We start from the raw sequence: 26,008 nt of genomic DNA on the forward strand, positions 1-26,008 counted from the left end.
CCTCTTATGTGTACTAAAAGGGTGGGAACATAATCTCTCCTCATGCCACTGGAGATATGGAACAAATTACACAAAATATTATCAACACAACTTATCACAACTAGCTGTACCTCTCACATTCCCAGCAAGCCCAGCCCGACTGTTGAATATGAACCTCTAGCTGAAAGTCATTCTACCAACTGCCTGAATGTGGGCTCATGACAGTAGAAAAATGCTTTAGTAGATTTAATGATATAATGTGCATGCTTGGAGACTGTTCCTGGCTCTGTCCATTTGATTGATATACTGCTCAAATCACGTTAGTTTTAATGCACTGGTACTTAGTACCACATTGTTAGTCTGATATCAATAGAATGTATTTGATACAAGGAACTTGCAGATAGTACTTGCAGGCAGCGGAGAGCTATAGATTCCCAAACAGAAAGGAATATATTTTTTTCATTATTTTTTCTTTAATGACAAGCATGGTTGATTTCTTAAAATAGGCTTTTGAGAAGATGCCTAATAATAATAATGGTAGCCACGATTTATTTATCTCCTGTCATGTGTTAGGCCACCTTTACTCAAAAATATTGACTAATACTGACAACATAATTTTGTATGGTGTAGAGCCTTAAAATTATTGATGTCTGTACTTCTTTATTCTTGCTTAAACTTCTTTAACTTGCCAATAAGAATTACAGATTATCAACTTTGGGTTAAACGTGTCGCCTTCCAATTTATGTTAAGGGTTTAATGAACCATTTTCAGTCTAAACAATTAAGTGTCTTAAAAGTTTTCTTACTTCAAATCTTTTAAGAATTAGAAAGGCTTATCTATGTTAAGTATAAATTCTAATGTCAAAGTATTGTAATTTGTTGTATAACTAAAATGAGTGAGTTTAATCATCTCTGAGCATTCTTACTTGAAATATCAAATTCCGTAAGTGCCTGAGCACTGAATACCTATAAGACAGTGACATGTATTTGTGGAAGACAGAAGATGAGTGAGAGATAATCCCTTTTCTCCTTTGGACGTTTACAACTTAATGTCTTTGTTACAATGTTTTTCTTGCCCCTTTCTCCTTATGCTGCATGATAAGAATGTGACTTTACCACAACAACATAGGAAACTGTGTACTGTCACAATGTAAAAACATGTACTTCTCTAAATGTTGACTGATAATAGTGCCAGAAACAAAGTTAAATTGGTTCTCAAAAATGACTTGCATATGTACTTAATCAAAATTTAAGGAGCTATTTTTTAGGACAACAAATATGATTTAAGCTAAATATAAGGAAATTAGAATCCTAACCTGTGTTTCCACAGCCCCTATCCTGTTGTGAACAAAAGATAACATGGTTAACAACAGAAAATTGCTGTATTCTGTGAATATGCCTGTGTAAAGCATGGGTAGAAAATCCATCAACATTTCAGAACTGCACGTCTCGAGTTCTTTATAATGCCTGTTGTTTCTGGAAGTGTCGAAGAGCAACACTCTTAAGGAGAGCTAACCTGGAAATAAGTAGCTAAGATCTGATTCATAAATCACGGACTATAAAGTAATGGCTACCTACTATTTTAAAAGATAATCAAAATGGTTTATTTACATCCAACATTAAAATGAAATCTTACCCCTTTCTTCTCAGATCAGTGAAGATGTAATCTTTTCCATTTTACAGATGCATAAACAAGCTCAAAAAGGTAAAAAATACACCATGTCCCACATCTAGGTAGTGTGGCAAGTTAGAATTAAAAGTACAATAGGGAATAGGAAAGGGGGTGAGGGAACTATGGAGAAATAATAGAATTAAATGTTAAATGGAAATTTATCACAAAATCTCCAGAAATACTTACTAATATTTAAATATTTAGGGAAGTGGAAATTTGCTCATGCTGTAATCTTACCTAAATTTAATCTTTATTTATAGGTCTTATTATTATGATAGCAATATGGAAAATTAATGTTTAAAACTTTGTTCTTTCTTTTGGAAAGGGAACAGCATTCAGTGTCCATGTGACTTGTGCTGCAAGAATAAAGGGTAGAAAAATGGAAATTTCCTCACATCTTCTCAGTAAGAATTATATTGCACCACCAAGTGAATCTGATTTACAAAGCAATAGAATATTTAAAGTATTTTTTTAGATGCTGTATCATCTAACCTAATTTATCTGTTTAACAGGTGGGGAGTATGAGGCCCAGAGAATGAAATTACTTGCCTAAGACCACATAGGTAGTTAATGGTAGGCCTGGGTTTTTATTCCGTGTATCATGGTTACAATGTCTGATTTGTTTTTCTTTTCTTTTACATATCCTCTCATTAGGCCACTCCTCTTAGCAGCTCTTAATCTGCAGATTATGTATTTCATAATTCAATGTGAATAACTAAATTAGAACTTTCACCTAGACCAGAAGATCTTACAAAAAGAAAATGTTTGCAATTAGCAATGTCTGTGCAGCCAGTAAAAGTGTGAAATGGACAAAGTAAAATCTGGCAAAAGGACTGGCTATGTGAAGAAATGATTTAAGAGATCAAAGTTGCTCTTTGCTACCTTCCTAGACTGTGTGTTCTTCTCTCTTCTGAGCTTAGAAACTATCTGATATCAGTTTTTATAAAAATTCTGTCCAGATTTTTGTAAACTAAAAATAACAATGAAGGAAGGGCTGATCTGAGTACATATCTCCCCATGTGTATATCTTTATTCTAATCATTGACTCTTGAAAACAAAAAACTCCTTACAATCTAAAGGAATGCATCTAAAATGGTGTAGTGTCAAGTGGTATGATTTGGTTCAGATCCATAAAGGTTTGTTGAAGACCTGATATGTTTTAAGTTGGATACTGTATTAGTCCATTTCTATTGCTTATAAGGAAAAACACAGAACTAGGTATTTTACAAGAAAACAAAATGTATTGATTCCAGTTTCAGAGGCTAGGAAGTCCAAAGTCCAGGAAATACATCTAGTGAAGGCTTTCTTCTTTGGTGGTGACTTCAGTGGCAGCAAAGCATCCCATCACAAAAATGGTGTAGCACAGAGAGCGAGAGACCAATCTCCTCATTCACACTTCTTTTAAAGCCCTCAGAACCTCGCCCCTGACCACCATTTTTAATCCATTCACACTGCAGGGTCCTACAATCCAATCACCTCTTCAAGGCCCCACCTTTCAATTATTATAATAGGATTTCCCACCCTCAACAGTTACAGTGGGAATTAAGTTTGGGGGGACATTCAACCCAAGGCAGATACACAAAGATAAAAAAGATACGGTATTTGCTAAAGCAGGTATTTGATAGTTTGCAGGCAGGATCCCTGACTTCTTTCCTTCTAATCATGTCACAATCAGTAGATGAGAAAATTTCCAAATCTGTTGGAAAGGGCATTAGTCCTAAAGGCATGAAACCAACTTCTGGCTCTGCCACTTTTCCTCTGTATTCTCTTGTTAAAATTTCTTCATTTTGATGAGCCTCTTACCTACAATGAGTGTATTTTCTGATCCCAGAGAAGTCCTAGTTTATACTTGTTGTCTCGGATTAATTAAAGAGAGCTTCCCTTTCCTTCTCAAAAGTTTCTCATTTTGTATGATAAATTTTATGATTATCCAACATCTTACTTCATAATTAAAACTGGGATTGATCATGCCAACTTCAGAAGGGCTGTGAGAATTAAATGAACATATGTGGGTGTATAAAAACTTGACAAAATGTATATAAATGGAATTTTTAAAATAAGAACTTGAACAAATAAATATAAGATTCATGAAGAATGGGGATTTCATTGGTATTTTAAAATATAACCTTCTCAGCACAGGGTTTCTTGTGATTCCCAGATCCTGGATTTATTTTTCATAGTATGAACATATTGTAAGGGTTTTTCCAATATTTCTATGTGGCAGAAATGAATCCCATGTCCAGATAAATATCTAATGATACTTATTTATTTTTTATTTGTTACAAAGTCATTTAAAATATGAATAAATATAACAATGTATATGCCTTTTTTTTTTTTTTTGCAAACCAAGGAGGTTTGTGATCATTTATTTTTCTCCCCGACTAGAAGGTGGGTAGCATGTAATATTCTCTCTGAATCACGTATGAAAAAGCACAGACCTTGCTTCTCAAGCTGCAGAACCCTAGAGGATTATTCTGCTAGAATAACAGCTTGTGAAAATATCTCCACAAGGTAATGCAACTTGAAAAGGAAGACCCAAGATGACCCTTTAATTACCAACATTAGACCTCAAAGCTGTTGGAGACCTAGAGGTTTTTCACTTCAATGCTTAGCTAACTAGGCTAAGATTATGGAATAGCCTAAACAAACTCAATATTAATATTGCTTATGGTATATGGAAAAATAAGTTCAAAATTAGTAAGAGTGCCTCTAAAATGACAGCCTTAAAAGATCTATTGAAAGACAAAAATGGATCTCTCATCTTTCTGACCTACGTGGCAATAACCTATGTTTACAGCTTACCTGCCCACTGCAGGAAGTGATAATAACAGCCATTATTTTCTGCGGAAGCACTGCCTGTAACCATGTCATCCTCTGATAAATCATACCAATTGAATATTATTATCACACCAATGGTTCAATTAACTCACATCACCACTCAATTTATCAAATTTAAAAGGAAGGGTCTTGTGTGTTCTAATAATTGTTTCATTAACATAAAACTAGTTAAGAACCAGGAAGCTTCAGATCTGTATTCATATTGTCTTTATGCAGTTTTGTTTTGATTTCGCTCTGGCAGTCATAAACCCACGTGGCTCTTGTGTGTTCTATTATTGTCATTATTATTCTTTCATTAACATACATGTGGCTATTGAAGGTGGCAGGTTTTCACAGAAGACAAACACAATATTATGGAACAAAATGGTAACCACAATTTTGAAAGTCTGGGCATGTTTCTAAGCATTCTAAAAGCTGTAAAATAAGCATTGCCATCAGTTCAGTGTGAAGGCGTGGTCCTTATGAAAGAGCTATGAAAGCATAATATACTCAAGGAGTTTTAAGTGAGAGATCAAATTTCATAGCAAATTTTAAGTGATTCTTAAAACTTTCCATCTAACCAGAACAGACAACAATTCTGTTGCTTCAGTTTACATAAGTAAATCACATGAAAAATATTTGAGAGGCACTTGTCCAATAAAAATTAATTTTGGAAAATTTAAGTCAGATGATTAGAGAATGTCGGCCATACTTTAATCATTTCATAGTGGTCTCTTCCAAGTAGAGTTGTACAACTACATGTTTAAATTAGTGTGCTGGTCATTACACACTTATAAGAATTAATATTGTCCAGTACATATCAATTTATACAACACTTTCACATTATTTTATCCTTACAACAAGGATGTAAGTTAAATATTATCATTCCCACCTTATAGTAGCAGGAACAGAGGTTCATAGGGGTTAAATTATCCAGGTTGAGTGGCCCCAGTATGTGGCCATGGTTAAGTAAGGTACAGATGGTCTAATTAAAAGACACTGGTCTTGGAATCAGAAAACCAGCTTTGCTGTTTATTTACTGAGAGGTCTTAACTTTGCTTAAAATCTCTGACTGTCACACTTCTCATCTGTAAAGTGAGGAGTCTACCACCCAGTATAATGATTGTGTTAAATGGAATGAGTGAGTAAAAAGCACTTGATACATTGCATACTCATTCAGCAAATATCCTTTACTCCTCTTTGTGCGAGTCCTTGCTGCCTTCCTTATTTACCTAGCCACTAACAAAGGGACTTGGACATTTGGATCATGCTTCTGGTAATGCTCATAGCTGATTCTATTCTGGTCTCTAACTCTTTTATTTCTAACAGCAGATTGTTGAGTTTATGCCCATGGAAGTCATTGAGAATGGCACTTTCAACCACTTCCACTCAGATAACCATAAACTCAAGATTCCTCATACAGAATCCATCACACCCTCACCCTACTGGTTGTAATTTAGCCTTCCTCTTCTCTAATCAATGCCATATTGCTAAATGGCCAGGTTTAAAACAGCTTTCACATATTTTTATTTAATTCTCATTACAGCCCTGTCATGCAGTTTGAAATAATTTTATCATTATCGTCTCAGTCTTGGAGCCTCAGAGTGTTCATGCTATTTTCAACTCTCCTCCCTACCTGATTACCCAAGTCTAATTAGGCACAAAGTCTTGTCCTGCCAATTTCGGCTTTGAATTGCCTCTCACATCCTTTTCTTCCCTTATGTTTCCACTTTCCCTGCTCTATTGCAGGCTCTTTGGTTACACAGCCAGACTGTTGTAAAAGCTTTCCAATTTGTCATCCTGTCTATAATTACTTCCCATATCAACCTCACCATGCTTATTTCTAAATTAATCTTCTGAAATAGTACTTTAATCATGTCATCTCTATGCTCAGGACCTGTGAGTATCTACCTATTCCTTTCAAGACCAAGTCTAAACTCTTTAGCCAGGGACTAAAGGTCATTCCAAACTTTTGTAATTTTATCAATACATGTGCCCAAATAAAATAGGTTTACCATTATTTCCAAGACACATCTTGCAGTAGTGTAACTCTGGAATTTTACTCTCACTGTATTTTCTCTTAGAATTACTTTGCTGCTTCTTCCACACTTTCTAAAACCAACCTGCTCTTCAAAGTTCTATAAAGATTCCATGTCTTCTGTGAAGACTAAACTAGCACTTAAGGCTTCTTTCCTCACCAGTTAAGTTGATTTACATAATTTTTTCTGTTGACTATGCATACTTCTGGAGGTATGTTTTTTATCACTCTATCCAAGGTTTTAAACTAGACTTTCTGGGATCCTGTCTTTGGCTTCTCATGTAATTGGCTACTGCATATTCTTACTGAGCTCTCCTTATCTGCTAAGTCCTGTGCTGGGAGAAAAAAAAAAAATCTGTGAATTTTACATCCTTTCCATATTCTTAACTAAAATTAACTAGAACAGAATTGAAACTAACATTCTGGCCAACTGATTATTTTTTGCTTAATTGAAAATCTTTGCTGAGAACAGAAACTACTCAGGCTCAGAAAACCATTCTGCCTACTAACATATCTGGGAATATTTCTTTTTTCTTAATTTTAAAATTACCAAAAGGTAAACATCAAGCCTTTATTAAGACCCTACACTGGAATCATACAGTAGGTAGGAAAGTTAGTTATCACTTAATCTGAGTCTTAATAAAATGTTATTCTTCTAAACAAGAACCTTCTATGACCCCAAAACACAGCTATTGAATATGGAAACACAAACTATATAAACCAGATTGTATTTTAGCAAAATAAAAATTTATACTATATATATTTCTTTCATTCTGTTCTATTTTCTTTATTTTTCCTCCCTCTCATCTACTTTCTTCCCTCCCCAACTATATACTAAAAATAATGTAAGGACTATGAGTTTCACTAATCTCAGATTTATGACCTAACATATAGAATGTGCCCAACAAAACAAGCTAATTAAATTGCAAACATCAATGCATCTAGCTAAACAAATAGAGAACAGATGCTCAATATACATTTTCAACTCACTTTAAAATAAGGGACAACTCCTTTACAAAGGACAAAAAAGCAAATTTTATTTTTATAATGTAAATGCCAATTATAAAAAGAAGTAATTAGCATCAAGATCTGCTGATTTGCACCACAGTCTCTTAATTTGCACCACAAATTAACCCAACACTCTGCTAATTTATTTAATAATGATATAATAGGTGGTTCAACTGCAGTGCAGGTATTCACAAGTAAAAAAGAGAATAGTCAATGTAATTATCTAGTCCATTTGAGAAAAGAGCAATCATTGCATATCACTTAGCTCTCATCTCTATCTCGATTCATGAAAGAGCCCTTGTTTATTGGTACCAAAGTGACTGATAGTGCCAAAAAAGGCCTGTCCCATGAATCCCAATGTTTCCAAATGCAGGGACTTACTCCTTCATGGGTCACTGCCAATTCAAATACTTGGTGGGAATATTTCCAGTAGTACTATCAAGATCATGTTGAAATCATTTTTAAGTCTGTATGTTAGGAAGTATTTTGACAAGTTGCTACGGCTTTGCTGTTACTCTGAATGTGCCACTTTCCTCACATCTCTCAGGCAGGAAATCACCAGAGATCTAACCAGTGATTTAGTGTTCACCCGTGCTGGAGAGAGGCTTCAATGGTTCATTAATGTAGGCTGATTCCCACTCCTGCTGCCTTTGATTCTGGGTTTAATATAAGCTTCCTTTCTGTGTGTCTGTCACAGGCATAACCCAAGCACACAGCTGGCAGCTGAGAAACCAGAAAGTTATTCTTCAGTCATGTATAGGCAGCTTCATTAGATATACCAAAAATTATAATAATGATACATGTAAACTCTTCACATCACCCAAGTGACTGTCTCGAGTGTATCATTTATAGGTGGTTGTCAGCACGTAAAGGTTTCTCCTGTTACACATGGAATTAAAAGTGGTCTTGTCTTGACATCCCTTTTAGAAATTTACAATGAAATGCCTGCTTAGAAATTTACATTAAAATTTTTTTCTGGGAAAGCTAACAATTATTTTGTAGGACCAATAGAGAATTGCACCCCTCTTAGTTGTGTTGATACTAAATGACTCATGATGCTGGAAAACTAGTGAGGAAACAAAATAAGACAGCCAAAGCAGGGGATACCTGAATTTTATACATCAAAACTCTTGATGGTGTGGAGACTTCTTTAGTAGTCTTCCCAAAGAAGCAGTGACTCACTTATTGGATAAACCAAGAAATAATGAAAAGGAACAGTGTCAAAAAGGATGCTTTAAAAATCCATTTGTATCTTCTCAATGGCAAAGTACTGCTTAGGGATTTTTTTCTCTCTCTCTCTTTTTTTTTTTTTAACAGAAGGGATGAAAGGGTCTCTTTTTTGAGTAGCTCAGTGAGGAGGGGAAGCAGAGAAGTTGGGAGTGAGTTTAATGCACTAATATAATCCCAAGTGTCCCTGACCTAGGTCTTCACAAGAAGGGCTCCCATTTGGCCCGACAACCCATGAGGTTTGCATTAGATGTCTAGGCTTTAGAGTGGTTCACATCAAAGCACACGGCAGCAGAAGACTGAAGGGATGAAGCCACCTCATGTTTTAGCCCTAATTGGATAAAAAGAGAAGAGCAGGAGATGTACCACGGTGCCCTGGATTGGATCCTGAAACACAAAGGACATTAGTGGAAAAATGCATGAAATCTAAATACAGTCTCTAGTTTAGAGAATAGTATTTTACCAAAGTTGATTTCTTAGTTTTGACAAATATACCATATTAAATAACACGTTCATGTGAGAGGAAGTAGGATAAAAGTTAATGGGAACTATAGTATTCTCCTTGCAACTTTTCTCTAAATCTGAAATCATTCCAAAATAAAAAGGTAACAAAGAGAAACAGCAAGAACAGCAGTTCCTGTTTCCTTTTCAGCTGTTGGGTTGTTGTTATAGAAGAAATGTAAGATCTAAAATAAGGTTATCACTCAATAATATACCCCATAGGCACATCTAGAAATTGTAATACCAACAATTTACATAACTGCAAAAGTAAAAGATAATTGACTACTATTAGGTTGGATTTACATATTCACTCATGCTGGAGTTTCATTTTCCTCCCTAAGTTTGTACATACACAGTCTAACCTATCCTTTCACATTTGTCTGGGAAAAAAAGCCATATGTTCTAGATCACAATTAATTAAAATAATTGAGTCCACAATGTATACTGTTATTCAGAACAAGCATAGATTTGGTGACTATTTATTTACAAATTAGAGAAAATATAAAATTGATCCTATATGCAATCATTAAATAGAGATGTAATGTTTATATTGCTATAATTCAACTAAGAAAAGAATGAAATTTGCTGTTCAATAAAGAACTTCCAAGAGAAGATTAAAATTGTTCTGATTTATTCTGTTTTCCAGTTCTGCTTTATCATTACTAGTTGTGTGATCTTTGCAAGTTTCTCAACTGCTCCATGCTGCAGCTCCTTTACTGAAAAATGGAGTTGGTAATAGAATCTGGGTCCCAGGTTTGATGAAAAGATGAAATGAGGTAATGTAGGCACATTCCTGACATAGCAAGCATTCAGAAACATTTTATAAGAGTTTCAATGTCACTTGGAATCCCAGTGCTGCTCACAGAAGGCTATCTATAAAAGTAAAGAGTACCTAGATAGGCATTGGTAAAAACTTCAGTCCATAAAGTATTCTGTGTGCCTTCTAAATAGCACAGAATTGCTTATAAATTGAATTGGCTGCATGGAGCAAGACAGTATAAGTGGGTGGATTTACATGAGCCCAAATTACAGCTGAAAAAAATTTAGGATGCGTTTTGAGTACTAAGCTCTTTATATTTTTTCATAATGTTTGTTTCAATCTTGAGGTATTCTGTAAAGCTAATAAATACTGACAATGCAATGAGTAACTTGCTGGTGTAAACCTGAGCTGAAAACTGAATAGGTAATCTATCCAATTTCTGTTGTTTGGATTGGGCCAATTTGCTATAACAGAGAATTTAGACCTTATAAACGATATATTCCTTCAAAATGAAAGGTGATGCCAGTATTCTGCTTAGGACATTAAACAACAGGTGTTTGGCTTTCTGGATGAGTGGACATACTCTGTCTTGGAGGTCACCAATTTCCAAACTAGAAACTTCAGAAGCATCTCTTTCCCCTGGTGACAGCATCACAAAGTGTTTAACGTGCTAACTGGCAGACATTAAAATGTTACTCCCCAGAGTGCCACTTTCTTGTGGAATGTAAAAACAGTATAGCCGGGATTGGCTCAGAGCACCTGTGGGCAGGTCGAGAGCAATATTGAAAGAAACGCACCAGATCTTGGAACAGTCTCTTCCGGTCTTGTTTTTGTTCCTACAGTTCAGTCATAATATACTGTTCTGCTTGGTCAATTCTGCCATCTAGTGGACACTTTCTATCCTACTGCTTTTCCTATCAGGCTTTTCCTATTTGATATAATTGAGGGGCAGGTATTTATGCTCAGAGCCTGGGGTGCCCGTTGGTGGTAGGTGGGGAAGAGGGGGAGGGAAACTGTAACCCTACCATAAGAAAAGTAATCACTGGATGAAAAAAAAGAGGAGAATTTCCTGGGGCCTTACCTCCAGAAAACCAAGCAGGTAGGAATCGTGCTGGGCTGTGTGGCTTCAGATCAGCAGAGTAAGCAGCAGGCTCAGAGACCACCTGTTAAGCAAAAATCCAAAAATCTTCAAAGACCTTCCAATGCCAAAATCCTGTGATGAAAATCCCCCTGGGTTTTAACCATCTTTGAAAGCAGCCCCTTGTTAGCCCTGCCCCCCTCCTTTTGCTGAGAGCTGAGTGTGCCCACCCCCCACCCCCCGGGCCCCAAGCTGGTTTTCTTGAAGAAAAAGAAAGGTTATTTGTACTCCTGCAGACATACAGGAAAAATATGTGGTTACTTCTAGCTCAAAACTCTTTTCTTTCTAATTTACCTATGTTCTGTCTGCAAACCCTAATATTAATGAATTGCCATATATATTAATCATCAAATTAAGACAGTGTACTAATAAAAATATCATCTTATAATTGAGACTGCCACCATCTTTCTATTACTGTCAAAGGACAGGCATAGAGGTCTTTGGGATATAATATTGAGTTAGGGAAATAAATATTTCCTTGATTAACGAAGCATTTCCAGAATGTTGATTTATAAGCAGTGGAAGATTTATTCAAAGACAAAAATACAATTTTCTTAAAAACCAAAATATTAGGCTTGCCCACAGCATTTCAAATACACCTAGAATTCAACAAGAAATTTATATATTTGTCTTATCTTTGACTTGAGAGCAACCTAAGAGCTCTTCCCAAGAATCAGTGTATTGAATGCTGCAAAACAAAGACTTTTGTGATACTACTAATCTTGTTATAAAATAAATACCAGTTATTGGTGTAACATTTTATAAACTAGAGAATAGTACAATTTAGAAAATAATAATCATTATAATTCTCACCCTCTTGATTTAAACATTATTGACAAATACATATTTTATACTGACCTTTTGATTGTACCGTTATTGAGGTAGTTCTTGTGTTTCTGCTGACTCTTCCTTTCAGTTATCATTTCTTTATGGAGTTTATAACTTTTATTGTGAGCTCTTAAGTTGATATTTTATTACCATTGCTATTTTTTATGCTTGTTTCCCCCCATGAAGGTCCTGTGCACTCTACATTATGGAAGAGTCCTTATATTTGCTTTCACAGAATACCCCAGAGATTTTGCTGTTTTAGGACCAGATATTCCATTTACACAACATGGATGTAAAAATTTGGACTCCACACTTGAGGTTTTGATTTCTCCTGGGAGGTTTATTTATTCATCTAGAGACAAGCTTTCTTAACTCTTCCTAGGGCTATTCTTTAAGAAAGGAGCAGCTCTTCTAGGCTTCATACTCCATGACTCATGGAAGCCTGAGGCTCACTCTGTTTTTCCCTCTTGGACCTATATTTGATTGTCAATACTCCAAGGACCAGAGTCTTAATTCATATGCTTACGCTCTGCCTATGGTTAACCTCCTTGATGCTGCAATTAGGAATTTGCCTTCTAACTCATTTTTGTATTTTTACTAAAACAATAATGTTATATTTTATATAGGATTTCACACGTTTTCGTGAAAAAGTGGCTCACATTAGGTCAGTCTGCCATATTGCTGGTACTCAAATATTTAACTTTCTATATATTGTTTCACATAGTTGAAATAGTACTCCTCTTTTTTACACAAAATTACTTCTTACATTAGAGGAAAAAATTAGTCCTGTCATTCAACCCCTTCAAAGCTTCCAGGGGTAGAGTCTAAGTCCTGCTCCATCTGTCTTTTTACTTAGTGATACCCAGCGCTGCCATCTGTTTCTAACGTGTTTTATATTCTGGTGTTGTGGCCATTGCTTTTTGAAATTTATTAAAAAATTTCATTGTGTAAAAAGTACAAAAATGTACAAGTAACGGACAATATTCTTATACAGTAAGGTACTCACCACAGAATTGTAGATTATTATATAAAATCCATGGAATCAATATTTCCAATGTGGAAACTACCTTAGAAACCATATCATGGTAACCAACTTTTATAAGAGAAAACCTAGACCCTAAGAATTCAAGAGCAGTGTCCTAAGATCTCTGCAATACCTTTAGCAAAGTGGCACTAAGGCACCTAGTTACTGTTCAGAATCAACCCAACACTGCAATGTAAAATAAGTGTTCAGATAATCTCTTCATCAAACTTATTAATAAATCTTAAGGGCAATGATCTGGGGGTGTGGACAATTGTCCAAGTAACATGACATTTTTTTGTTTTAATTTTGTAATATGCTAGAGTCCACTCATGTGGTTAGTTGAAAGGATTTCATAATTTACTTTTTAAAATGTCAACATAATTAATGGAATTATGACTAAGGTCAACGACGAATTTATAAACGAATCCAATAGAAGCCATTGTGCATCTATGCTTCTGTTTCATAAACATTTCACTGTTATTAAAAGTTCTGAATACATGAATCACATCAATTTTCTTATTTTATTCTTAGCTTTACTTTTGTGTCACTTGTGTTTCTTTTTTGATTTCTTGCTTGTTCTGATGTGGATTTTATGGGAAAATGAAATCCTATGAAGATGGATTGTCAAGAAAGAGAAGTATGTTTTGCTAGAGCGATTACTTTAATCCCTATTGCCCTGCTTCAAGGAAGTCACAGATCTCAGTGAGACAAATTTTTGTTTACAAGGATTTCAGGATAATATTTTATTTTTTCTCCGAGTGACTTGATCCTTTTTTTCCTGAGAACTTGGAGATCATTTTTTTAAAACTTATTATTGCTAACTTTTTCTTTGTGGACAAATGTAATAATGTACACATTTTCCTAATAGGTCATAAATACAGATGTAATGTTAGCAACAAGGATTAAATAGATAGATTCTTAATTCGGAGTATCTGAAAAGAATACATAAACAAAGATTTTCCCAAGGGCCAGTGCTAATGCCAGGCTAGAATGACAATCTAAAATTCATTTGGTATTTAGATTAGGGCAGACATTAGTTCCTTCCACAAACACATTTTGAATTTACACTCATTCAAGAGGTGATATTTAGGATGCGGTGTTTTCAAAAGCTGGCACAAACATTAGATAACTAATACGCAAAAAGGCACATTGATATTAAAATGCTACAGGAGATCTGGCTCTGCAAGCTTTGGTTTTAGAAAGTAGTACATGCCAGATGTTTCAGAGAAAAGCATAAAATCCACATTATGTGCCTAATTGTACTGTATTACATCACAGGGATGTAGATTTTTTTTTTTTTCCTCTGACCGCAGCTGGTGATAACAATATGCCCTGGAGCATGAAAGAATCAGGCACCCTGAATATAGGGCAGCTCCTTAGTGTGTTTTTTCTGAAAAGGTGGGGAAGAAATTTAGCTTCACATACTCCACATGCACAAACAATAGCAAACACACTAAATATAACAAATTCTATGGATAAGGACTAAAACACTGAATGAACTAGAACTGGGGCATTGCCATAGGGAATGAATTAGAGAATGAAAAACCTGGCAGTGAAGCCAGCCCTATTGCAGATCTGGATATTGGACAAACTATGTTTGTAAGAGGATATTACTGGGGCTCCAGAAAGTCCTGGGCATTAATGAGGGTCTAGCTTCATTAAAATATGTCACAGAATTGAGTTGGTCCCAATAGGCTACTTTCTTCTCATTATATTAGGAGCTGGTCATATAAAGGAAGGACTAGAGGAGTGAAAAATGTTAAAATAGTCAGTGTTATGCCCTTCAAAACTTACATCCAGCAATGGCCAAGTAAAAATAAAAGGAGTCAAGCCTAACAGTCTTGCTACCTCTTTTATTCCTGCATAGAATTACAGTATTTCTACATCAGCAAAGAATACTACCTAAGCATGGGGTCTACTGTACCTTATTGTATCTTGTATATAATAATTTTTAGATGTAAAAAGTTTGGTGTTACCGTCTCAATGTTTTCTTCCTATTAACACCTATCACACAGGAAGTCTACTAGGCAAGTCAAACCTTTAGACTAAATTAAATTCTATGTATTATATACAAATTTTGTATAAGATACCACCTATCTCCAAAAAGAAATTGGATTATCATTTAAAAAGAGTTACTAAATTTAAATATTTTATTTTAAAAGTATTTTTACATGCTAAATCATTATCATACAAAATCATATTTAAGTAAATACCCAGCTTTTGGAAACTCAATATTATCAATCTCTACTCATATAATGATAGATGGACTATGTGTTACTTTTTATTTTGAAGTTAGAGAGAACATTACAAAGTAATTAAGTTACTTCTCTTTTAGTTTTTTTAATCAAATAATTTTGACTAAAAATGTATCAAACTTTGCAATGTCATCTATGCCACTACATAATAATGGAGCCAGCAAGGTAGACAGAAGTCCTGTTTGTCTTTCTGACATACATCTTTTACCTGTCATTGGCTTTTATGTCTTATGGCTCTTTGCCAGTCTTCCTTCTCTCATTCCCTCTTAGGTCTGTGTCATTCTCTTGTATAAGAATCTCCAATTTGCATTTCATTTTTTTTAATTTAAAAATTATCAATACACTCTTTATTGTATTTAAACTATACTATAAACTAACTTTTTTGGCCATTTAGAACATGTTTTATTTTTAAAAAATGGAAACAGTTTTGTGTAATGCTGCCATCTACTGGTGATGTTTTACCTCTTCCACACAATTAAATACCCTATTTAATGGAAGAACAAGATATTAACTAAGAAATAATTCTCAGATTTCAAACATTTCTAGAAAAATGTTTATAGAATGCAACAGATGAACACATTTGGAAACAATCTTAGTGTTTTAAGTTGTTTGCATACTTAAACAGTGAATTCTTTTATAGCTGATTTTAATATCAAGCCAATTAATCCAGGCAATTTACTCTGTGGCTTGTACTCTGATAATTTCTCTTTGAGCTAAAGCTAAAAGTTTTCAATAATTGTCAACCTACCTATTACTTTTATAATTCACAAGTAGCATACAAATTTATTTCTTTCATTTGTGTACATTTTCTGGATTTACATTGGGACTAGTTATGACCTATAGATGTCTCCTTTTAAAGACTAAATCTTTATTTCCTTCAGTGCTTCTATTATGGTTATATGAAGTCATAATCTTATGAAGGGAGAATGGAGAACTCTAACTAGCCACAGTTCTTGTCCTGTAGCTGCTGCTAGCACTCTGTACTACCTTAGCTAAGATATTTACTTCACTGAACTTGGGTTATCATAGTTTTTATTAACAGTCTTGCTACCTTTTTTCTGAGTTTCCATATGGTTTCAAAAGTATGTCATTTTAATGGCATATGCAACTAAGATGCATGTAGGATCACAGTTGAATTTGATGTCATGAGCCAAAAGTCTTCACAGTCATAGCTCTATTCCCAAAACCATTTATATAGTTAGAAGTGAAAAATAGTGACACTTGCCAGGTAAAAGAATTCTACCTAGCTATTAAGAATGCTATTGCTAGTACAGTTTATCATATTATCTGACAAATAAGCAACTGAAAAATTATTTTTTAACCAAGAAGTAAGAGAATGTACACAGAATAAAAATGGGCCTAATATGACTCAAACAACTTTTAAGATTATGTATTTCATATATATATGGGTATGCTGTTTATATACTATGCATGGAGAAACAAAGAAGCATCCTAATTATTCTACATATTATATTTTAGGTCTATTAGAGCTTAACTGTAAGTCGCCATCAATATAAAATAGCAGGGAGGAGAAAAGAATAGTATACAGTCAAAAACAAGAATACAGTAAGACCAAGCCAGAATCAGAATCACAGAAGCTCATTAAATCTGGCGGGAACAGGTAGCTACCCAGGATCGACAAACAGCTAAACGTGGAACAACTTGGACAATATTCTTTAGTTTTACTCAAACTTCTAATTGAAAGGCTCTTTTTTTTTTTTTTTTTTTTAAATTTTATTTTGTCGATATACATTGTAGCTGATTAATGCTCCCCATTACCAAAACCTCCCTCCCTTCTCCCTCCCCCCCTCCCCCCCAACCATGTCCTTTCTGTTTGTTTGTTGTATCAACTTCAAATAATTGTGGTTGTTATATCTTCTTCCCCCCCCCCCCCGGTTTGTGTGTGTATGTGTGTGTGTGAATTTATATATTAATTTTTAGCTCCCACCAATAAGTGAGAACATGTGGTATTTCTCTTTCTGTGCCTGACTTGTTTCACTTAATATAATTCTCTCGAGGTCCATCCATGTTGTTGCAAATGGCAGTATTTCATTCGTTTTTATAGCTGAGTAGTATTCCATTGTGTAGATGTACCACATTTTCCGTATCCACTCATCTGATGATGGGCATTTGGGCTGGTTCCAACTCTTGGCTATTGTAAAGAGTGCTGCGATGAACATTGGAGAACAGGTATACCTTCGACTTGATGATTTCCATTCCTCTGGGTATATTCCCAACAGTGGGATGGCTGGGTCGTATGGTAGATCTATTTGCAATTGTTTAAGGAACCTCCATACCATTTTCCATAGAGGCTGCACCATTTTGCAGTCCCACCAACAATGTATGAGAGTTCCTTTTTCTCCGCAGTGAAAGGCTCTTTTTTAAAAAATGAACTTAGTACTTCTGTATCCATCTTCTGAGGGTCATGGTTTTAGGAATCTTAAATGCATAAAACTGTCTCTTAAGGCAATTCACGTCTTTAATTAATCACTTACTGAAAAGGCAAAAAGGAGAAAATGTAACCGTAGCTTTGAAAATTTTCACCCAAGGAGAATCCAGGAGATCTTGTAAAAAAAAAAAAAAAAAAACCCACCCCCCCAAAAAAAACAAACAAAAAAAACCCCCTGCTGATACGAAGATAACAGAAAATAGCTAGGAAAGTTTGAATTCAAGATTAGGAACAATTACATATTCTCATGCTATTTCTCCCTTCTTGTCTCCCTCTTCCTCTCTCCTTTTCTTTTTTTTTCCCTCTACTTTTTGGTACTTTTCAGTTACGTTAAAGAAAAAAACAAAGAAAAATTTTTAAGGAAAATATAAAATGAGAAAGGCCCATTCATTGAGTCTTCTCTGCTGGGAGGGAGCTGTGGATCAGGTGGGAAGAAAGAACCAATCATTCTACAGTCCTGATACATCATAAACTCTTGTGTATTTACAGTGAAATAGAAGTGTTTACTGCCTGCCTGGATGCGTTTCCCAGAAACAGAGAAAGCAGCATCTAACTCAGAGTGCTAGGAATGTTATCTGATACCACAGAGAAAAGAGCAATAAGCTTCGCAAACACACAAGTAATAAAATACTTAAGTAAGTTGTGAAGGGAGAAAGGAGTGAGCCAGAGGGAAGAGGCAGGGACCAGAAATCATTAAGAAGATTCAGATTATAAACGGGAGCCCAGTCTGCACACCAAAGGAAGAAAGAGTCCCAGAATGGGAAGATTAAAAAAGTATCTCAGAATTTGGCAGTCCTTAAAAGCACAATTTTGTGTTCTTTGGGTGTTTGTATGTCCTATTGTGCTTTCCTAACCTAGATGAGTCTAGTTACTCAGAACACAGCAGTATAGCTTTGCAGTAACATTGCCCCATGGCTTAATTTCCCAATTAAACTTAAACAAATTTCTCAAATGCTCATAAAACCCTTGGTGGCAAGATCAGTGCACCTGAATATTTAATTATTTGAATGTCAGTCTGAGACATAGATAATTGGCAGCTAATAGAAAATGCCTAAAACCCCAAAACAAAAGATTTTCTATGGCTGATCAAGGAATAAGTGAACAAATTTACTAAAATAGAGGTTTTTGTTTGTTTCCCAAAAGAAGTGGAAAGATACTAAAAAACTGGGAAAATATTTAAAAATTAGAAAGAAGAAAGAAGATCATAGAATTATAATTGTATTCTAGATGCTGAACTCTGGCTGTAGTTAAATTATAGAACTAATATTAAGAAACTAACTATGTGTGTCTCCAGACTAAGTGATCATCTAACAGAAAATGTCAGGGTTAGCTTGACTGAAAATACTATTCTCTTCTTTGGCTATAATGTTTCAACATATGTAAATACAAAGTCAAGTAAAATAAACAGACAACATTTTACAAAATAAAATTAATCTAGTGACCCTCATAAATCAACTTAATTATATACCTAGGAAAATAGCTTGAGATTTGGCTGGAAGATGATAAACCAAAGGTGGTGATAAAAGAGTTATGGAGCTCAGGAGAGGTCCCAGTGGGAGGCCCAGGGAATTAGTCTTGGGCTCAGTCTTACTTTACATCTTAATTACTGATTTCAAAGAAAGGCTAAAACTGCACATTAACTAATTTGCAGATGGTACTAAACTGGCAAACACTGGGAATTGCAGATTAAAAATCCAAAGGGATTTTAAGAGGTTAAAAACAAGAATCAGTGAAATCCAGTTCTTTAAATAATAACAACAATGATAATGATGGTGATAAAACAAAAATTCTGGATAAATTCTTTTTTAGAGGCATTATGGAGAGAGATGTGGAAGAAAACATTCTTCTTCCACACACCGAATCAAGAAATCGAATGTGCAGAAGCAAGCTTGAAATAGAACAAACACTGAAACAGGCGCAGTTGAAAGAATGGGAATAAGGGATTCTAAAAATACTACAAGTATATTTCTTTTGATCAAAAATGAGCTTGGCCCACTTCTTTCTGTGCAGATGAGAAATGTAATCAGTAGCCCATTGCCGCTCCGTGCTCATTTCCTTTGTACTACCTGACTCCTCAAGTAGCAACCTCTACTTCTTATTCTTTATATTGATATTCCTCTTGGAACCTAGAGATTCTTTAATGAAGGATTCAAAACTATGGGATGTCTCAGAGAAATAGAAGACAACGAAATTGACATCCCCGTTTGCCTCCCGTCTTTTTTGAAACAGAAATGGGAGCAGGAGTGAGATGGGGTAGGTATAAGTACAAAAAGAATATTCCCCAAACAGCTGAGAGAACAAGGTGATGGCTGGGAAAAGTTGTTATCAAGGTACAAACATTTCAAAAATATTCTGAAAGCCAGAGAGGATGGAAGTGAATTTTTAAATGAAACAATGAGTAGAGGTAGCCTAGAATATGCTACCAGGGACTGAGGAATATCTGCCCAGTAGAACGTCCAAGAGACTCTAGGGTCACAATTACCAGACGACCAAGTGTAGGGAAGGGAATTGAAGTTGAAACAGGGGAATCAATAAAAGATCTTTTATAGACAACTGCACCAGTCTGTGTGTCCATCCCACCACCCTAACCCCATCACAGACATCAGGCAATTGGCATCCCCTCCAGCTGTAGTTTTTTTGTTACTTCCCCAACTACTGTAAGTTTCATCCTGGAATTTGGAGGGCTGGAGGCAGATAACATATTCTCTACCCACTTCCCCTAAATCAAAACCTCTTAGCCCTAGGGCTATCTGAGCAGGATTTTGCGAGTGGCAACAAAGAAATAATTTGTGGCCACTGTCCTCTCTTCCCACAGAAAGGACAGGCGGAACTGCAGTGATATGCACAGAATTGGGCAGGGATCACAACCATTCCTTTAGCCTGGCTCAGCCCCCACAGAATCGCAAGTCATAATTCCATTGAAGGGTGAAACTTCAGTTGAAAACCCAATAGCAGGGGAAATTTATTCCAGGTACCTCTTTCTTGTCTGAGAACCCTGAAGGGATAACCCAGCATCACCAGGCATATGAGGAAAACCAGTAGCAGGAAAGAGAATCACCACCAGAACACAGACCCGGGAGAAAACAAAGATACTCAGAAGGACTCATATTCTTACAGAGATCAGGACATATTAGATGCATAAAGTGAGAACATGTGAAAAAACAGGATGTAATGAATATGACGAACACAAGTTAGGAAGAAAGGCAATTAAAAACCTCAAAGAAAACAAACGAAAAACACTGGTCATGAAATTCCCTGTCTAGAGAAAAAGCATTGTCTAAACATGAACCTAACAAATGATGATGCATTTAAAAGGAGAATCGAGTTGATTTTAAAAACATTTTCTTAGAGTGAGCAAGAGGTGAGGACAATGGGCATATAGGGAGGAAACAGATTTGAACAACTTGACTAAACAACTGATTTGAACAACTTGGCTCAGCTTCAAATAATATGGGCGTGATCAGACTAGTGTAAATACTAGTTATTGATTTGCAAATCTCATCATCAACATATTGTCACAAAGACTTGGTTGGGGTTGCTAGAGAGGTTGTAAATGTTAATGATCTTGACAAGATCCAAGTAAAAGTGTAGCTGCAAGGTGGACTTTTAGGAGGAAGAGAAATTGGAAAGAGAGACTGGGCAGCACTCATTTCCTCATCTCACCAAGGGGCAGTTGGCAAGTACTGCCAGAAGTTGATGAAAAAACTAAAGTGAGGTTAGGAATATCATCAGAAGTTACAAAAGTAATAATAAGAAGAAACTAATTATTTTTTTTTAAAAAGCCGAATTGAATAAAATGAAGTAGTATGTGATTAATTCTCATATTTTGTGTTATGAAGACGAGACATTTCAGAAAGTGTATTAGTCAAGAAATATAGGTACAGGCATATGACTCAGAGCTATGAAGGTAATTATCACCCCAAATTAAAAGATGTAGTTAAAGGAGCTTACCTGTGAGCAGTGGCATTGATGGCGGAGATCACAGGTTCTTGAGCTGTATTTGATGTAACCTGCCGTGGTCTGAATGTTTGTGTCCCCCCCAGATTCATATGTTGAAACCTAACCCCCACCGTGGTAGCATTAAAAGGCGGGGTTTGGGGAGGTGATTAGGTAAAGAGGGCTCCGCCATCATGAATGAGATTTGTGCTCTTATAAATTATAAGAGCCTTGAGGGAGTCATTTCTCCCCTCTGCCATGTGGGGATACAGCAAGAAGGCAGCATCTACGAGGAGCGGGGCTCTCATCAGACAGCCAATCTACTGGCAACTTTATCTTGGACTCCTCAGCCTCTGGAATTATAAGAAATTAAATTTACATTATTTATAAATTACCAAGTTTAAAGTACTTTGTTATAGCAGCCTGAACAGACTGAAACAAACCCAATTGCATGTGCTCCTCCAATAAAAATGATGTTCAACATACTGTATCTATGGTACTTTATTTGTTTTGACTTAAATAATATGGATATCAAATAACAGAATAAAATAGAATAAACATTGTTAACAGATATCACTATTTGAATAGGTGAATAGTTGGTTCAGATAAAGTTTAAGAAATCACATCTGCAGACATCATGGAAAGGTTGCCGTAGATGAAACAATGTGTGTGTGTGTACCTGTGTGTGTGTGTGCATTAATGATCCATCTGGCTAATCCATCTGCCCACATCTCCTTTATGCACTACTTAAGGTATTTCACTGGCAGCTCAGTATTTTAGAAATATTAAGGATGTCTTTATAAGAGAAATACAAATATTTAATAGGATCTGTATTAGTCATATCTCTCCAGAGAAACAGAATCAACAGAAGATACATAGCTATATCTGTATTTATATCTGTATCTATCTGTATTTATAAAAGGGGTTTTATTATGAAGCAGTGGCTCATGTGATTATAGAGGCTGAGAAGTTCCACAATTTGCAGTCTGCAAGCTGGAGACCCAAGAAAGCCAATGGTGCAATTTAGTCTGAAAATCTGACAACCAAAAAAGTCAGTTCTGTAAATCCCAGTCTAAGGGCAGGAGAAGATGAGATGAGATGCCCCAGCTCAAGCAGTGAGACAGAAGAAAAAGGTGGGGGGAAGGTGAATTCCTCCTTTCTCCACTTTTTGTTCTTCTTAGGCCCTTGAGGATTTGGACGATGCCCACCCACACTGAGGATGGCATGTACTTCACTTAATCCACCTACTCAAATGCGAATCTCATTCAGAAGCACGCTCATGGACACACCCAGAAATAACATTTAATCTAGGCATCCCATGGTCTAGTTGACACATAAAATTAGCACTAACAGGGATCTTCATAATTTGGTGGCAATTATCCGTACCTGCTTCATCTCTCAATGTTCAATAACATATTCATTCTCTGTTCCAGCCAAACTAGACTACTCACTGTTTTTAGAGATCTTGTGTGCATATCCATGTATCCGTGCTACTCTGCTCACCTGAACTACCGGCCCCACTCTGTCAGTCAGTACAAACCCTACTTATCCATCAAGTTCATGCTCAAGCCCCACCTCTTCCACGGAGCCTTGACTCGACTACTCTATCCTGTAGGATGGGAATCTGCACTGTAATCCTATCATTCACCTTCTTCACCAGTTCTTCCTTCTTGATCTGCCTTCTTCTTTCTCCCTATCAAACATTTACTGATCATCTAATGTGTGAAAGGCTAATTTGGTAACTAATCGTGGACTGTTTGTATAAAGTCTCCTATACTGCTGTCGAGCTTAACACGTTTCTTGGATTAGTCTCTGTAGCACAAATGTAATCTCTATGAAGATAATAACCACATTTTTTTTCTTTTTGTATAACTCACAGTGCTTAAAAGAGTGCTTTCAACAAAGTAGACTCTTAATATATATTTTTTGTTGTTAAATCAATATATGTATAACTTGCCCTTATAATTTTTTAAATAGAATGATGGTGTTCAACTTAATGTAATTAATCTTAAAAATTGCAAAATTTGGCTTAGGAGACAATGTAGAGTAGAAATAAAAACTGAAGAAATTTAAAGTCTGAATTGATTCCTGGTTCCATTACTTCCTAGCCATATGACCTGGGACAAATTACTACCTTTGCCACAGTTTTGTCACCTATAAAATGTGACTAATAATATATATATATATATATATATATATATATATATATATATATATATATATATATAAATACTTCCCAGGGCAATTGCAAGAATCAAGTGGGATATGTGAAGTGCCCGGGATTATGCTTAATATGGTGCAAGTGTTTCAAAAACATTAGCTACTTTGTTATTTTCAGGAGAAATGAACTTCAAAATCTTAGTTGCTTAACTCCTAACAGATATTTCTCACTTCCAAAGTCTGCTGTAGGTCAATGAAGGGGAAAAGGTTTACAGAACTCTGCTCCATATAGGCTCTCAAGCATCGAGGCTGATGAACACTCCACTATGCAGTCCCCACAGAGTCATGGGCCAGCTCCTGTGTGTGCGGACCCACAAGTGACACGTCACTGCTGCCCAATGGAAAGAACAGCAAAGGGGCTGGGGAGCAGATTAAGTGATTGGTGAACCTCTGGCCTCTGCCACAGATAATTATGGGATCTAAAGAAAGAATGATAACAAGCAGAGATACAGTATAAAAATCCAAAAGATCATAAAGTCATTTCTGAGGTCAGATTTCAGAAATATAAATTTTTAAAGCCATGCTGTTGAATTAGATGCTTTAACATAAAATTCATTGGTGGTGTGACTTCTGGCAAGTAGTAGCTACAAGAAATTTTATTACTCTTCATGTTTTTACTTTATGTTTCAAACTTTTCCCATGGGAAATTCCTTTCCCATGGAAGGAATCTCGTCTTTAAAATAAAAAATTAATCTTATTTCTATATATTAACCATTATTTTCAGGATAAACATGCTGAAGTTTTACGTATGAAAGCTGCACTTCTAAAAAATCAAAAATAACATAAAATAAATAAAGCTGCAGTTCTCATTTGCTACCAGCAAGGGGAGTTGTAAGAGCTCTTAAGCTTCCCCACTAAAAAGAATCGAAAAGGTAATGGAGAAAGTTACAGATTTAAATTAACCACTTCGCTAAAATCAACAGGGTTTCTACAAGGGAACAGTGATTATCTTGGGATGCTTTTGAATATTACATCCATTAGAGTAACAGAGGACACTTTTTAAAAATCTTCGTTGTGTAAAATGTTCCTAAGTTTTTCTCTGGTTTTGTTTTGTTTTTTTTCTAAATAAAATGTGTGACAGTAGACTGACTCACTTTTTGAGGATAATCTTCTCTGTATTTCTAAGAGAGAAATACAGAAACATGTCTCCCTTTTATGAACCTGTAAATGCCCTGATTCCACAAGGGAGTTCGAGCTATATCCTCCTGTTCTTCAAACTTCCTACGCTTTCCCAGCCGTAACTTCTGATGTCTTATAAGTGATTGCACAACTGCTGGCCAGCTGATTATTCATCAGTTCCCATTCTCAGTGGTTAGGTAGACACAATAGCCCATACAGAAAACTTTCTGACTCTCACAACTCAGGAGTTTAATAGAAGAGATTTTTTTTTCAGTCTCTCTCTAACTCATAAGAAAAGGTATCTGACTTACACATAAATTTTGCTTTTTCATGTTAGTTAAATTTAAAAGTGTGAGTAGTATGAAGAAGAGCAGAGGAAAGAGATGCTAATAAAACCCATGTCTAAACTAAGAATGATTTTATTGTGCCTTTTTCTTTATTACTTTTTTTCCTGTTTGTCATTTTGTGCAATCAATCCAAATAATTCAGGCCAGAAAACCATCTTTTTCTTTGATTCTCATATGATATAACACTTAGTTAGCTCTTTGGCATTTTGATCCAAATACTTTCCTAAGCCTTCCATCTTATTTTGTCTCCGTAGCCATGGGCTTTATAACTGATCTAGATTGTGGCACGTTGTCCATCTTCTGCCCACAGTGGGTTAGGGGGATTATCTAATTTGTTGCATAAATATATGGGAAATATTTTTATGTTATAGTTATAAAAAGTTATGCTCCATTACTTAGAATTTTAAAAACTTGTTTTAAAAAAAAGTTAAGCTGACTAAATAACTCTATATTCTATTATGTATAGTTTTGGTGAAAATAATATCAAAATAATTTCTGTTGGTAACATGTTTGCTCAGAAATTATAATTTTTAATTGGAATTGGCCACAACTTTTCTACTTTCTTTAAAATGGGTTGCTTTACATACTTTCTACTAGAAATGAAGTCGTTTGACAGGCATGTTTGTTTTTTAAAAGAAGAGAACCCTAGAGCAGAGTCTCTTTAAATTTAAATGGTTCTCCATCACATGTA

The sequence above is a fragment of the Cynocephalus volans genome, chromosome 7, assembly GCF_027409185.1.
Source record: "Cynocephalus volans isolate mCynVol1 chromosome 7, mCynVol1.pri, whole genome shotgun sequence".
Classification (NCBI taxonomy): domain Eukaryota; kingdom Metazoa; phylum Chordata; class Mammalia; order Dermoptera; family Cynocephalidae; genus Cynocephalus; species Cynocephalus volans.